Source organism: Macaca thibetana, chromosome 11 (assembly GCF_024542745.1).
Source record: "Macaca thibetana thibetana isolate TM-01 chromosome 11, ASM2454274v1, whole genome shotgun sequence".
Taxonomy (NCBI): Eukaryota; Metazoa; Chordata; class Mammalia; order Primates; family Cercopithecidae; genus Macaca; species Macaca thibetana.
The window spans coordinates 17,075,829-17,089,215 of NC_065588.1; the positions used below are offsets into that span (position 1 = coordinate 17,075,829).

The 13,387-nt window shown below is 35.8% G+C and overlaps 1 long non-coding RNA gene across 1 annotated transcript in view; it reads left to right on the plus strand.

Moving 5' to 3' along the window:
- Positions 1-11,039, plus strand: part of LOC126931363 (uncharacterized) — a 41,798-nt gene extending 30,759 nt beyond the window's left edge. The window contains exon 3 of the long non-coding RNA XR_007717836.1: positions 11,006-11,039. This is a non-coding gene — a long non-coding RNA (uncharacterized LOC126931363). The remainder of the gene's footprint in view (positions 1-11,005) is intronic.
- Positions 11,040-13,387: the final 2,348 nt, after the last annotated feature.

A 13,387-nucleotide genomic window follows, 5' to 3' on the forward strand; every position in this document is an offset into this window, starting at 1 on the left:
CACTGGATGAGGGCTGCTCCCAGGTAGGGGGCCCATAATCTTTGGCAAGCCTCAAGCTTTGAGCCTTTCTAACTCCCTCTAGTTAGAGAGCAAATCTGAATGTGGGGGGTGCTGATTTATAGGACATGTCAACTTGTCTGGGCTAAGAGATTCCCAGGTAGCTTGAATACATTATTTCTGACTGTGTCTATGAGGGTGTTTCTGGAAGAGATTAGCATCCAAATTGATAGACTGAATAAAGAAGATCTACCCTAACCAATGTAAGTGGCATTATCCAACCATGGTGGTCCAAGTAGAACAAAAAGGCAGAGCCAGGTGTGGTGGCTCATGCCTATAATCCCAGCACCTTGGGAGGCCGAAGTGAGAGGATCACTTAAGACCAGGAATTCAAGACCAACCTGGGCAACATAGCGAGACTCTGTCTCTGAACAAACAAACAAAAAATTAGCCAGGTACAGTGGTGTGCACCTGTAGTCCAGCTACTTAGGAGGCTGAGGCAGGAGGATTGCTTGAGCTCAGAAGGCTGTTATAAGCTATGATCATGCCACTGCCCTCCAGTCTGGCTGACAGAGGAAGACCCTGTCTCTTGAAAAAAAAATAATAAAAATAAAGAACAAAAAGGCAGAGGAAAGGGGAATTCGCTTTTCTTGTTTGAGCTAGGACATTCATCTTCGGCACTTGGACATCAGGGCTCCTGGCTTTCTGACATTTAGACTGGGCCCAGGACTTACACATGGGTACCCCACACCCAGTTCTCAGGCTTTTGGACTAGGACTGAATTGCACCATAGGCTTTCCTCACTCTTCAGCTTGCAGATGGCAAATCATGGGCCTTCTCAGCCTCCATAATGAATCATTTGAGCCAATTCCTATTCTATCTATCTATCTATCTATCTATCTATCTATCTATCTATCTATCTATCTATCTCTATCTCTCTAGCATCTATCTTCCCATCCATCCTTCCATCCTATCAGTTCTGTTTCTCTGAAGAATCCTTACTCACACAGGGATGTATCTGTGGGCAATCAGAAGCCAACACTTCCAAAATCTGGGTGGATAATTTTCTTGGATAAAGGAGTTTTGGTGGGTGGCACATCACAATATCCATTATACTGTGGACTGCTAAGCTCACTTCTATCAGGTCAGGCCCTCTTTTAAATTGATTGCTGAAGGTGAACATTGAGAGCCTCTTATTGCTGCATGTATGCCCTGGGTAAGCAGGGAAGCAGAAAAACATTTCCATCATCTTTTTAAAGTTAATCTTATGTTGGACATATGATTAGAGGTTAATTAGGCCAATCTTCTATGAACATGAGGAAGAAGTGGCTTATCAATGTTCACAATTGGTTTTATTAAATATAAAATTTGTATCGTGTCCCATTTTCTTGGACAGATGAAGCCTTCTCAGGTGTGAGTTGTGTTATTGATACATACAAAATCAATTATACATATATAGTCACACTTCTTATAAAGCAGCCAGAATTTAGGAAAAGGCAGAATTGGTATAAATCATTAAGGCCCAAATGAAGTCCTTATTTAGGTAATTAAATACCTTAATCTAAAATCCAGTTACTAAAAAGGAAGTTGACATTTTCAAATATGGATACTTTCCTCTATTTCTTAAGTTAAGATCTATTAAATAACACTGTGAAAGAGAGTCATACTGGTAGTAGCACAAATCAGAAGACGGTAAGAAATGTCCAAGGAAATTTTCCATGTATAACATTTATCAAGACATGGAACTGATGTCTACAGAAAATACTCTGAGTATCATCTTCGGAAGTAATCCAGCTGAAGTCTGGGACCAATTTACTATGACACAGCAATTTCACCTTTTTTTCCTGGAGGTTGAAAGTTAGACAGTCTGGGTGCTTTCCAGATTGTAATTTGAAAGGCACTCAGCTACTACACAGAATTGTTAGTTTTCCCCCAACCCCCTGCCACCGCTGTGTGAAAGCAAAGGGAGGGGGCTGAAGGTACAACCTCAGGGTGTCAACTCTTACTTATTGAACAAGAACCTGCATACACAATGCCAGTGATGTGATTAATCATTCCCTGGTCCAAAAAGAAGGTCGTTCATGTTGAAATTTTGATTTATGTGTGCTCTTGCATTATCTCCTAAACCCTAGCCACTTGCCAGCATGCACAGTGTAATGAGTTTGGCATTTGTGTAGGACTTTAAAAACATTAAATAATGAATCCCTCTAGAACATCTCCTTGTATTACTATATCCTACTCAATTTTTAAGTAGAGAAAATAGAGATAGTGTATAATTTCACTAAATCCTCATATCAGTAAAAGTAAAGTAGAGGAGTAGGAATAATTAAATGTGTTCAAACATTATAATGTGGAATCATTAAACATGCCTCATAGAGTCCAAGTAGACTCCATAGGTCTAGAAAAGTGAAGATTTCAAACTTATCAAGGAAATTAGGAGGTTAGACTGATCAAAGGGGTTTTTCTTTATATTTACTAGTGTTAATATCATCTAATAATTCTTCTGGCTTAGTCATCTTCCTCCAGCTAGTATCATACTCACTCAAAAATTGATTACTTTTTAATGAATCATAATTTACATGTAAATTTTGACTCCATTCTTTAAAATGCTAAGGTACTAAATTTTAGAATATGTTTTTTTGTTGTTTTTAAAAATGCATATTTGCTATAGAGTTAAAATTCTTCATTCTACTAGTGTGTGTAAATGCCTTGTAGCTGTTGTATTTGGGTTTGATCACCAAATACTAGTGAGCATATCTGTGCATCCAAAACTTTGAAAAGTTACCTTGTAAACTGAAATGTTTTAGTAATAATCTATGTGAAGATGGCAGCTGCTGAGATAATAAAATAGATTTTCTCGAAAAAAGAAGCAAGCGATTTCAAGCTGCTAAAGTGCCTTATAGTGCAGAGAAAAGAAATTTACATAGTCTTAGTCATAGCAGTTAAATACATGGGATTTTAAATGGAGGAATATATATGTATATATATGTGTGTGTGTGTCTGCGTGTGTTTGTGTATATATATATTTGTGTATATTCCTATTTTTATATATATATATTCCTATAATCCAGGCGTATATATTCCTTATCTTTTATATATATATAAAATATATTATATATATATATATTCCTATAATCCAGGCATATATATTCCTTATCCAGAATATAAATGCCTGGATTATAGGCTGATTTGGGTCAGCTTGGGCTTTGGTTTTGGCTACTTCTCAGGTGTGGTAGTGACCAGAAGCAAGGTGCAGTACCTTTACAAAGCAGACAGTCTAATATAAGAATTTCTCATGTTAAGGAGGGATTTCAGAGGAGGGCTTGGCAAACCAAAACAAAACCAAATATAAATGAAACAAAACACTATAACCCCTTTTGAAGATGACTGCAAGAAAGCATAAGGGTACCTTGGCACTAAATAGCCTGTGAGAAAAAAACAAAAACCAAACAAACAAACAAAAAAAACTGATGTCCTGAAGAAGTCGTGATTATGGGCTGGCCCTCACAAGGGTTTTCAGCCTTGTTCCCAACAGCGAGAGTTCACGCCTTTCCTTTGTTGGTGGGGATCCCAGATTGGTGGTGCCCCCTAGTGCCCAGCAAACGCAAATGCAAATCCTTGAGCGTTAAGCCTCTGTATTCTACTTTTGAATCTTCGAAAAACTTCTTGAGGGCAGTAACAAGGCAAAGTAAAAACTAATTAAGTATCAAGAATATGGCCTGGCGCGGTGGCTCACTCCTGTAATCCCAGCACTTCGGGAGGCCAAGGCGGGCGGATCATCTGAGGTCAGGAGTTCGAGACCAGCCTGGCCAACATGGTGAAACCCCATTTCTACTAAAAATACAAAAATTAGTCAGGCGTGGTGGCGGGCACCTGTAATCTCAGCTACTATGGAGGTTGAGGCAGGAGAATCGCTTGAACCGGGGACGGAGGTTGTTTCAACCTGGGCGACAGAACGAGAATCTGTCTCAAAAAAGAAAAAAAATATCAAAAATATAAGGCATCTGAATGAGAAACTAGAGAAACAAACTTGAAAAGATATTCCAGATACTGGAAATATCAATATAAATAAACATTTCAAAAATTATATTTACAAGGTTTAAATGGCAGGGCACAGTGGCTCACAACTGTAATCCCAGCACTCTGGGAGGCCGAGGTGGGTGGATCACCCGACGTCTGGAGCTCTAGACCAGCGTGGTCAAGGTGATGAAACCCCATCTCTACTAAAAAAATACAAAACTTAGCCGGGTTTGGTGGCATGCACCTGTAGTCCCAGCTACTTGGGAGGCTGAGGCAGGAGAACCTGGTAGGCAGAGGTTGCAGTGAGCTGAGATCACACCACTGCACTTCAACCTGAGTGACAGAGCAAGACTCCATCTCAAAAAAAAAAAAAAAGTTTCAAAGAATAAAAAGATAAACTTTAAAATATCACCAGAGTACATGAAAAGAAATAAAAATTACATAACAGAGTTGAAAAATATTCAAATATAATTTCTAGAGATGAAAATACAAAATAATTAAAAATTTACATTTAATACACATATTTGTACCACATGAAGCGAGCTAAAGAGATAATTAGTGACCTGGAAGATGGGAAATACTATACAGAGTACAGAGGCAATTCAGGGAAACAAACAAAATGGAATTCGTCTTGAAAAAAATAGAAGACTTTGTAGATAGAATGAGAAACCATAATATGCCTCTAACAAAGCTCCAGAAGGAGCTAAGAGAGATAATGGGGTAGAAGCAACACTGGTAGGGATAAAAGCTTAAAATTTCTGGAATTAATGAAAGATGCTAATGTATCCATCCAGATTCATGAAGTCAACAAATCTGCTCTGCAGCAGAATAAAGAGTTTCATACTAGACACGGTGTAGTGGAATAGAAAACATTAAAGTTAAAAAATTGAAATTTAAAACGGCTAGAGGTACAGAGATGATACCTTCAAAAGACTGGAGACTAACTTCTCAATAGATAATGGAAGCCAGAAGACAGGAGAATAGTATTGTCAACATGCTACAGAAAAAAACATGGAATGATAACATCAATTAATCTGAAAGAAGAAAAGGATGGCAACAGGAGGAAACAGATTAGGTACAGCATATAAATTGACAAAACAGAACAAGTAGTTACACTACATTTAAAGAAACCAGTGTCTAAAAATAAAGATTACATAACTTGATTTAAAAAGATTGTATGATATTAACAACAGCCACATCTAAAACACAGAAAGAAAGAAAAAGAATAAAGGACATATGCCATGCAAATATTAATTAAATAAAATTTAAGTGGTTGTGTTATATCAGAAATAAAGACTTTAATGTAAAAATTTTGATTGACCAAAAAAAATTATCAATAGTAATTGTGAAAATATGTGAACTAAATATAACAGAAATATAAGGATAAACATAATGGGATATTTTTAAATACTTTTCCCAATAAATAGTAAGGAAGATAGTCACAAAATCATTAAAGATATAGATTTGAAAAAACAACCATATTAACTACACATCTCTATCACTGTATCCATCTATCTATATAAATAAAATACATATATGTAATATACACACAAATATGTGTGTGTATATGTGTATACACCCCCAAGCATACACAGATACACATACATCTATATGTATTTATGTGTGTGTATATATGTCTGTGTGTGTGTGTGTATATATGTATGTATGTGTATATATATATAAATGCTTTCTCCAGCAACTGGATAATACACAATTGTTTTAAGCACACGTGAAACAGTTGTCAAAATTGCTCTTTTTCTGGGTCATAAATTGAATGTTATCTAATAGTTAAGAATAAAAATAATGACAATTGAGCTAGAATTAAATAAAGATAGCCAGACAAAGTCTATTTAATTGAATATCAAGACTAAGTAATATTAGTATAAAAGAAGAAAGTAGAAAAAGAGCTGAATGATGATAATGAAAATGTTAGCACATAAGAAAAAACATGGAAGGCAGCTAAAGCCACACAGAAACAAATTTTATATACATATATATAAAGTTTTTAATATATGTATAAAATTTTAGACAGAGACAGAAAGTGTTGGAAATTAATGAACTACCAATCCTGATGCATTAGAAACAGAACAGGCAAAATCAAAAATAGAGTCAGAAATTATTATTATGCATCAGAAAAATATATAATAAAGAGAATCATAAAAACCAAAAATTGATTTTAAAAAGGCAGCTTAAGTTGATTATTCCTCAGATTAGACTAGTTACGACAAAAGAAAGAAGTCCCAAGCAAACTATGTCTAGAACTAAATGGAAACATATCTCCAGATTCTAAAGATATTAAAGAGACATTAATAGGATAATATGAAGAAACTTTTAGTAATAAATTTACACATTTAGACAACATAGATAAATTTCTAGAAACATCTGATCATCCAAAAGTGACTCCAGAAGGAAGAGAATAAATAAATAGTATGTACATAGACATTAAGAAACTAAATCATTAATCAAAAGCCTTCCCACAAAGAAACTCCAGTCCCAGATGGCTTCATTAATAGGTTCTGCCAAATATTCAAGGAAGAAATAATTCTATCTTATCAAACTTTCTGAAACTAGAAATAAAGAAAATACTCCCCAACTCATTTTGTGAGGTTAGTATAACCGTGACAAAACTCCTGAAAATAGTATGTATTTCAAAAAAAACTAAAATACATACCCCTTTGACTCATAGATATAAGTGTAAAACTCCTAAGTCAAATATTCGCAAATGAAATCTAGAAAAATCTGAAGAAAAAATATTACATCATCTCTGGTAAAAACCCAAGAACGTGCTGCAGTTCAGTTTTGCATTAATTGCTTAGAATCAGCAAGACCCCACAGGTTTAAAAGGCAGGGTTCCCAACAAGACTGCTCTTACTGCTGACACCAGAAACTCTTTGAGTCTCCCACATTCCCAAACTCACACTTCTGACCAGCTGGCTATAAATTCAGGGGTTTCCCCCAGGCCTCTCAATTTTGATCGCTTGCTAGAACATCTCAAAGAACTCAAGAAAGTACTATACTTAAAATCACAGATTTCTTTTTTTTTTCTTTGTAAGGTATACAGATTAGGAGAATCAACCAGATATAAAGACCCATAGAGACCAAAGAGAGGTTGGTTCACTGCTAAGTCAATCAGTATAATTTACTACAATAACAGACTAAAAGAGACAAATCTTATAATTCTCTAAACAGATGAAGAAAATAATGCATCTTCCAGGTGTGATAAATTCAACTTCTATGCATGATACAACTCTTAGTCATTCACAACTGAATGAGAGCCATTCTAAATACTTCCCTGTCCCATGCTCAGTTTGTATATACAAATGGTCATTAAGAGCTAATATTTCTAAGTGCGTTTTCTATTGGTTTTCTCTATACCTGATGCTGTCCTGTTTCTGGCCCCTGTTACCTCTCATTATTTTGATTGACCTATTTTCTTTTAATGTTGCTTATTTTCAATTCATCCCCCAAACTTTCTAGTATGTACATCTGTTTAAGCCCTTGCTCAATATTTTTCAATGAGTTTCCATGGTTTACAGCATATAATTTGATACTTTGGAGCTCCCTATACCACTGAACAAATAATCTTCCACATATTAATGATAAGTTAGAAGTATCAAGCTTCCAGTTTGAAAAACTGTCACGTTTAACCATATTTGGGGAATTTATAGTAGCAAATATATTAATTCTAAGAAAAATAATAGTTTACATTCGTATAATACATAATAGTCTGTTAAGTGCTCATATTTGTATTATGACATTTTATAAGAGCACGTGTTATTATCCCTTCCTTCCTGATGAAATAACGAGACATAAGAAGTAATTTGTCCAACTAAATGGCAAAACTGGAAGTAGAACTCAGCTCTTGGATTACAAGTTTAATACTTTTTCTTTCTAAATACAAGTAACATTTTCTGCAGGAATTTGCCTCAGAAAGTCATTCCTCGGTATCTTGTAACTACTGGTATTTGGCCACTGTCTGCTGCGTTTCTGTTTGTTTGTTTTACATTTGCCCTTTTCCTGGCCCTTCTGTCCTATTTTGCCTGGCTACTGGACACTTTCACTTGCTTATCTTTCTTGTCTATGCATGTGCCGAAAGAATAGTGGAAAGGCAGGAGATAACAGTTGCCTTTGCTCTTTACCCGTCTCTTCATCTGGCCCCATCACACAATATATTTTATTAGTATTCACCCTAGAGAATCTGTACAATGATGCCTGTGGTTAATAAATAACTAGATTAGGTCATTTTTAATAATTTATATAGTCTGGTTCTCTTTCTTTGTTTTTTAAAGAAGAAAACATTCTTACCAATGCATGAACTTAGTTAAATTTAAAATAATTTGATGAAGTAATATCTCTGAAAAGCATTTATTATCTTCTATGGAATTCATACTACCTTAGGTACAGTTTGCTGCTCTTTAAATCTAAAAATAGTTTATAACATAGTAAATATACCCAAGAAAATTAAGTTCATGTTTAAGGTCATTGTATGCTGAAATCACTTTTCTAACCAGCCACTTTCATAACTCTGAGAAAAAAAAAAACACAAAACAAAACAAAACAAAAGAACAACCAAAAACAACTAGCTTTCTTCTGCTGTTATACAACAATCAACACAGAAGATTTCTGTGACCAAATGTGTAAGGGTTACTTCCCACTCATCAAGCAAGCAATCAATTCTGCAGCGGACGCCAGTTGGGTCTCCTCCAACCTGGTTTCATTCCAAAACTACCCACATTTAAGACAGCGTATGAAGATAGATCGTGCACAAGTTGAGGTTGCAGTCTCACAGGACTGCCTCCACTTCTGATGCCAATCGCAAGTCCGGGTTGTTTTACCTGTGCTTCTTTTTTTTTTTTTTTTTTTTAAATTATAGTCTAAGTTCTAGGGTACATGTGCACAATGTGCAGGTTTGTTACATATGTATATATGTTTACCTGTGTTTCTGACTGACCAGTGATAAACTGGAGATCCCACAGTCTCCTCCTTGGGTTTGATTATTTTGCTAAAGTAGCTCAGAAAACTCCTGGAAATGCATTTACCAGTTTATTATAAAGGATAGAGATGAAGAGTTGCATGGGACGAGGTATGGGGGAAGTGGTGTGGAGTTTCCATGCCCTTTCTTGGTGTGCCACCCTCCAGGAACCTCCTCTTGGTGAGCTACTGGGAAGCTCCCTGAGCCTGTCCTTTTGGATTTTTATGGAAGCTTTATTACTTAGGTATGATTGATTAAACCATTGGCCATTGGTGATCAACTTAGTCGTTAGCTCCTCTTCTCTCCTTGGATGTGGGAGTGTGGGGCTGAAAGTCCCACCCCTCTAATCCTGCCTTGGTCTTGGTAACCAGCTCGATCAGACCCAGAAGTTACCTAGGGGGCTGCCAGCCACCAGTCAACTGATGAGCATGCAAAAGACATTTACCAGTTTGGAGATTCTAAGAATATAAGTAGTTGTCTGTTAGTGGACAGCAACAAAACCATATATATCTTTCATGATATTAAAATGGCATTCTAGCGCTCGATTGAAACTTTTTAATGATGAATTTGGCAGACTTTTCTGTATCCTTACTGAAAATTTCAAATGTGTAATTAATTAATATTGGAACTTTGATTGATTGTCTATTGCCCAATGTGTATATTTCAAAAGCCTAAGCCCTTTTAGCTACATAGATGATCTTTAGTGTTTTCAATGGTTTGTTGCTGAGTATTTATACTGGATATTGTGGTATGTTTCAAATGATAGAAAATAAGAACAGACATGAAAAGTGCAAACTTCTTATAATTTACTTTGTTTATATAGAAGTGATACATTAAATCATCTATGAAGTACATCAAGTAAACCTAAATAGCATGGATTTTTAAGTTAAAAATATGAGAATTAATATACTGAAAATCCCCATGGGAAGTAACTATATGTCACTGGTGCCAAATTAGAAATCTCCAGGTTATAAGATCATAACCCCTAGAGGAATATTTATCTGTATGTTTACTTAATATCTAACAGCATGTGAAATTTATTTATTAATATGCCTGCAGGTTTCTCTCTAATCCCACTTCTCAAAGATGCCCACACATAGATATAAAGCCAGGAGGGGGTGAATTGCCCTGCAACTGTTTCCATCTAAGTTGAAAAATATGGTTATAATGGGAAAAGCAAAAGTTGTTCTCCTTCTGACCTTGAACATTTTTACAGACCCAAAATAAAATATGTGAACAAATTCAAAGGCCATCTCCTCTACAACATCTTCCTTGCAATATACTTGGCCCCATCTAATCAGCACTGATCACACTCTCTTTGATTATAATGCGACTATAGGCCTTATTTTATCATCCCTTCAATTATAGTTTATTTATATTCCTCTGTTTCTTTTGAATGTTCTGAAGTGATAGAGATCTTGTGATAATTTGTTTTAATACATGACACATAGCAAAATGACTTTGCACATTGTCATTTACTAAATATTTGTTAAATGTGTTTGGTTCTAATTGAATTATATTTACATATGCAAAAACTTAAACATGTAAACCGTTATTGAGGGTAATGATATTAAAAGAAAAGAACAAACATTTTTTAATGGCAAAGAAATACATTTTAGAAAGTTTAGAATGTAATTTTCCAAAATATTTTATTTTTGAAGTGAAGTTATGATTGTATTTTTGAAGTGAAGTTATGATTGTATTAAAAGCATGGTTATCTGACATAATTTTTACCTATACAAAGTTTAGAATTGAAACAACTGAATAATTTAAAACAAAACACATTTGCTTCAATTTTCTATCGATTTAGGGTATAACTATTGATTTGGCTTGAAATATCCAATGATTGCCTCAGTGCTATATTTTATTTAGCACCTATGGACTTAGCTACAATGAAACAAATCTTTTTGAAACAGTAACAGCCAGACTGCATGCAATAGTAATATCAGACATCTGTATATTGCCTTATACTTATATAAAAGTGCTTTTACATAAATTATTTTATTTGGTTCTCAGGTATGGGAAACGGAGGCAGAGAAACTGAGAAAGGTAGGAGAAACTCACACTTTATAGAGATAAAAGATAGGATTATATTTGGCGTATATATATGGATTTTTTTGCAAATACCTAAATAGCTTGCACAAAAGCCTCTTGCCTATATAAGTTTAATTGTTCTAAAATGAAGGTAAAATTTGAAATTATGACAAACTTATTTGTATACACATGGAACTTGTTGTTCACTTAATGTTGCCAAGTAGTTGAAAGTAGAAATCAGACATTTATAATGATGGCTTACAGGATTCGAAGATTTCATTGCAGTAAAGACTGTGAATATATAAAATTTGAATTTGACCAAATGGAGATGATTTTAAATCTTTCAGAGATCAGTTTCTGTTTCAGTAATAGGAGTAGACAAGAATGAAGGCATCAGGTAAAGAGACCAGTGTGGTGTATAAATATGCCCAAGTCTTGTAAAAGTACCATGGGAATATATAAAAGAAAGTTACCCATTCTAACAACGGGATTAAGGGAAGTTTGCACAAAAGAGGTGGGTCTTGAGAGTTCAATAGAGAAATGAGTAAGACCATAAATAAAAGCTCTCAAATGTAAAATTACACATTACGGTTGACAGTCTGCTACATGTTAAGTTGCATGGAAGAAAATAATAGAAAATCCAACTTAAAAAGTGGAATTGGGTTTGATTATGAATAGCTTTGAATTTCACACTAAAGATTTTGGCGGTCTTTGTAGGCAACGAAGAGTTTTTAATTAATTTGTTCTAGAAAAATAAGTGAAAAACTATTTTAGTTAGGAAACTTTACTCTGATTGGAGATGAGAAAAGTGTTGAGAACGGAATCTTAGGGCAGCGCTTTCCACATACCTAATAATATGTCACGAAATGTTAACTTTTGCAGGGTACACTGTGCCGAGCTGATGACACTGTTTATGACTGTGGGTCACCAGCTTCCTAAGATCTGCTCCTCTGCACCTCCCTGAAGGCGAAGAGAATCAGTATCTCTCTCACTCAAACCCATCAGCTCCACAGCAAAGTGCCTTGTATCTCTCTTGGGAAATACCCTGCCTTTGGGAAAGAAAGGAGGACAGGAATTGATGAAGAAAAGGGAGAAAAGGGGACAAAAAGAAGACAAAAGCAGAACAGAAGCAGAAAAGCGTGGTATTCTAAGTGAAGGAAGAAGCTTTTTAAAGAGGGAGTGAACCAAGAAGACTTGACAGCTGTTGAGAATTCCAATTGTGTGGGAGCTAAGGAGAGGGCACTGGTTAGGGCAAGTCCTCCCTGGTTTTGTGTTAGAGGCAGTTTGAGTAGCAGAGGGGCATAGAAGGCAGATTAGGCAGTGACAGGGAGGTATGAAAGTGGTATGTGTGGTTTGCTGCACTTAGACAAAGCTTGTGGGGGAAGGTAGAAAAGCAATGGGCTGGAATGGGTGGAAGGACACTTTGGGGATTTGAAGACCTGCCTGAGTGTGTGCTAGGTGCAGATTGAAGGGAAGATATAAGAGGAGAGAATGGAACTGAAAACATAAAAGACAAAATGAAATAATTGGCAAAGCAAAATTCAGGCAACCAGGAAAGAACAGGATCAAATGTATGTAGACAGATTAAACTTGGTTAAGAATATACTTTTCTTAGAATAGACAGAAAGGAGGAACATTGATAAAAGGTAGAGGGAGATTTTGAAGGGTGCTGAAGACCCTAGAGAGTATTCTCCCTCAATAGCTTTTGTTTTCTCTGTAAAATATGATGTGAGAAGGATGGTAATCATTCAGCAATTCCTACTGGGGAAAAGGACAGACGACAAGGTGGAGTGAGAGCGCGGTCAGATGACTCTATCAATCATGTGCTCAACACTGTGCTAGGTGCTGTAGGGGATATAAAATATGTATGATGTGATTCCTGCCCTCAAAGGGAAACACACACACACACACATTCTCTCTCTCTCTCTCTCTCTCTCCCTCACACAAACCTATAAGGGTAAGGGAATCTTTTTGAGTTGAACTCTGATTTAATGAAAAGCATAATAAAAGTCCTATGGAAGAATTGGAGAGGGGGCAGTAAAGACATTGAGAAAAGCTTTATGCATTATTTAAACAAACAGAGGAACAGATTGTAGGAAGCAACGGAACCCAGCAAGAGGATGGCATGCACACCAGCTAGTTGGGAGATCCTGAGATAGCAGAGGAAGTGAGTGATGGGAAGAGGAAGGCAACATGACTGAATAAATAGGAAAGGACCAGAGTATAGAGCACTGGTAGAAAGGATGGAGGTGCATGAAGATTAATTAGGTATTTACATGCAAGATGGAGGAGAGTGTGAAGATAATAGAAGCAGAAAAATAATAAGGCAGGAAACGGTTGCAGCAAACCAGATGTGAGGCTATG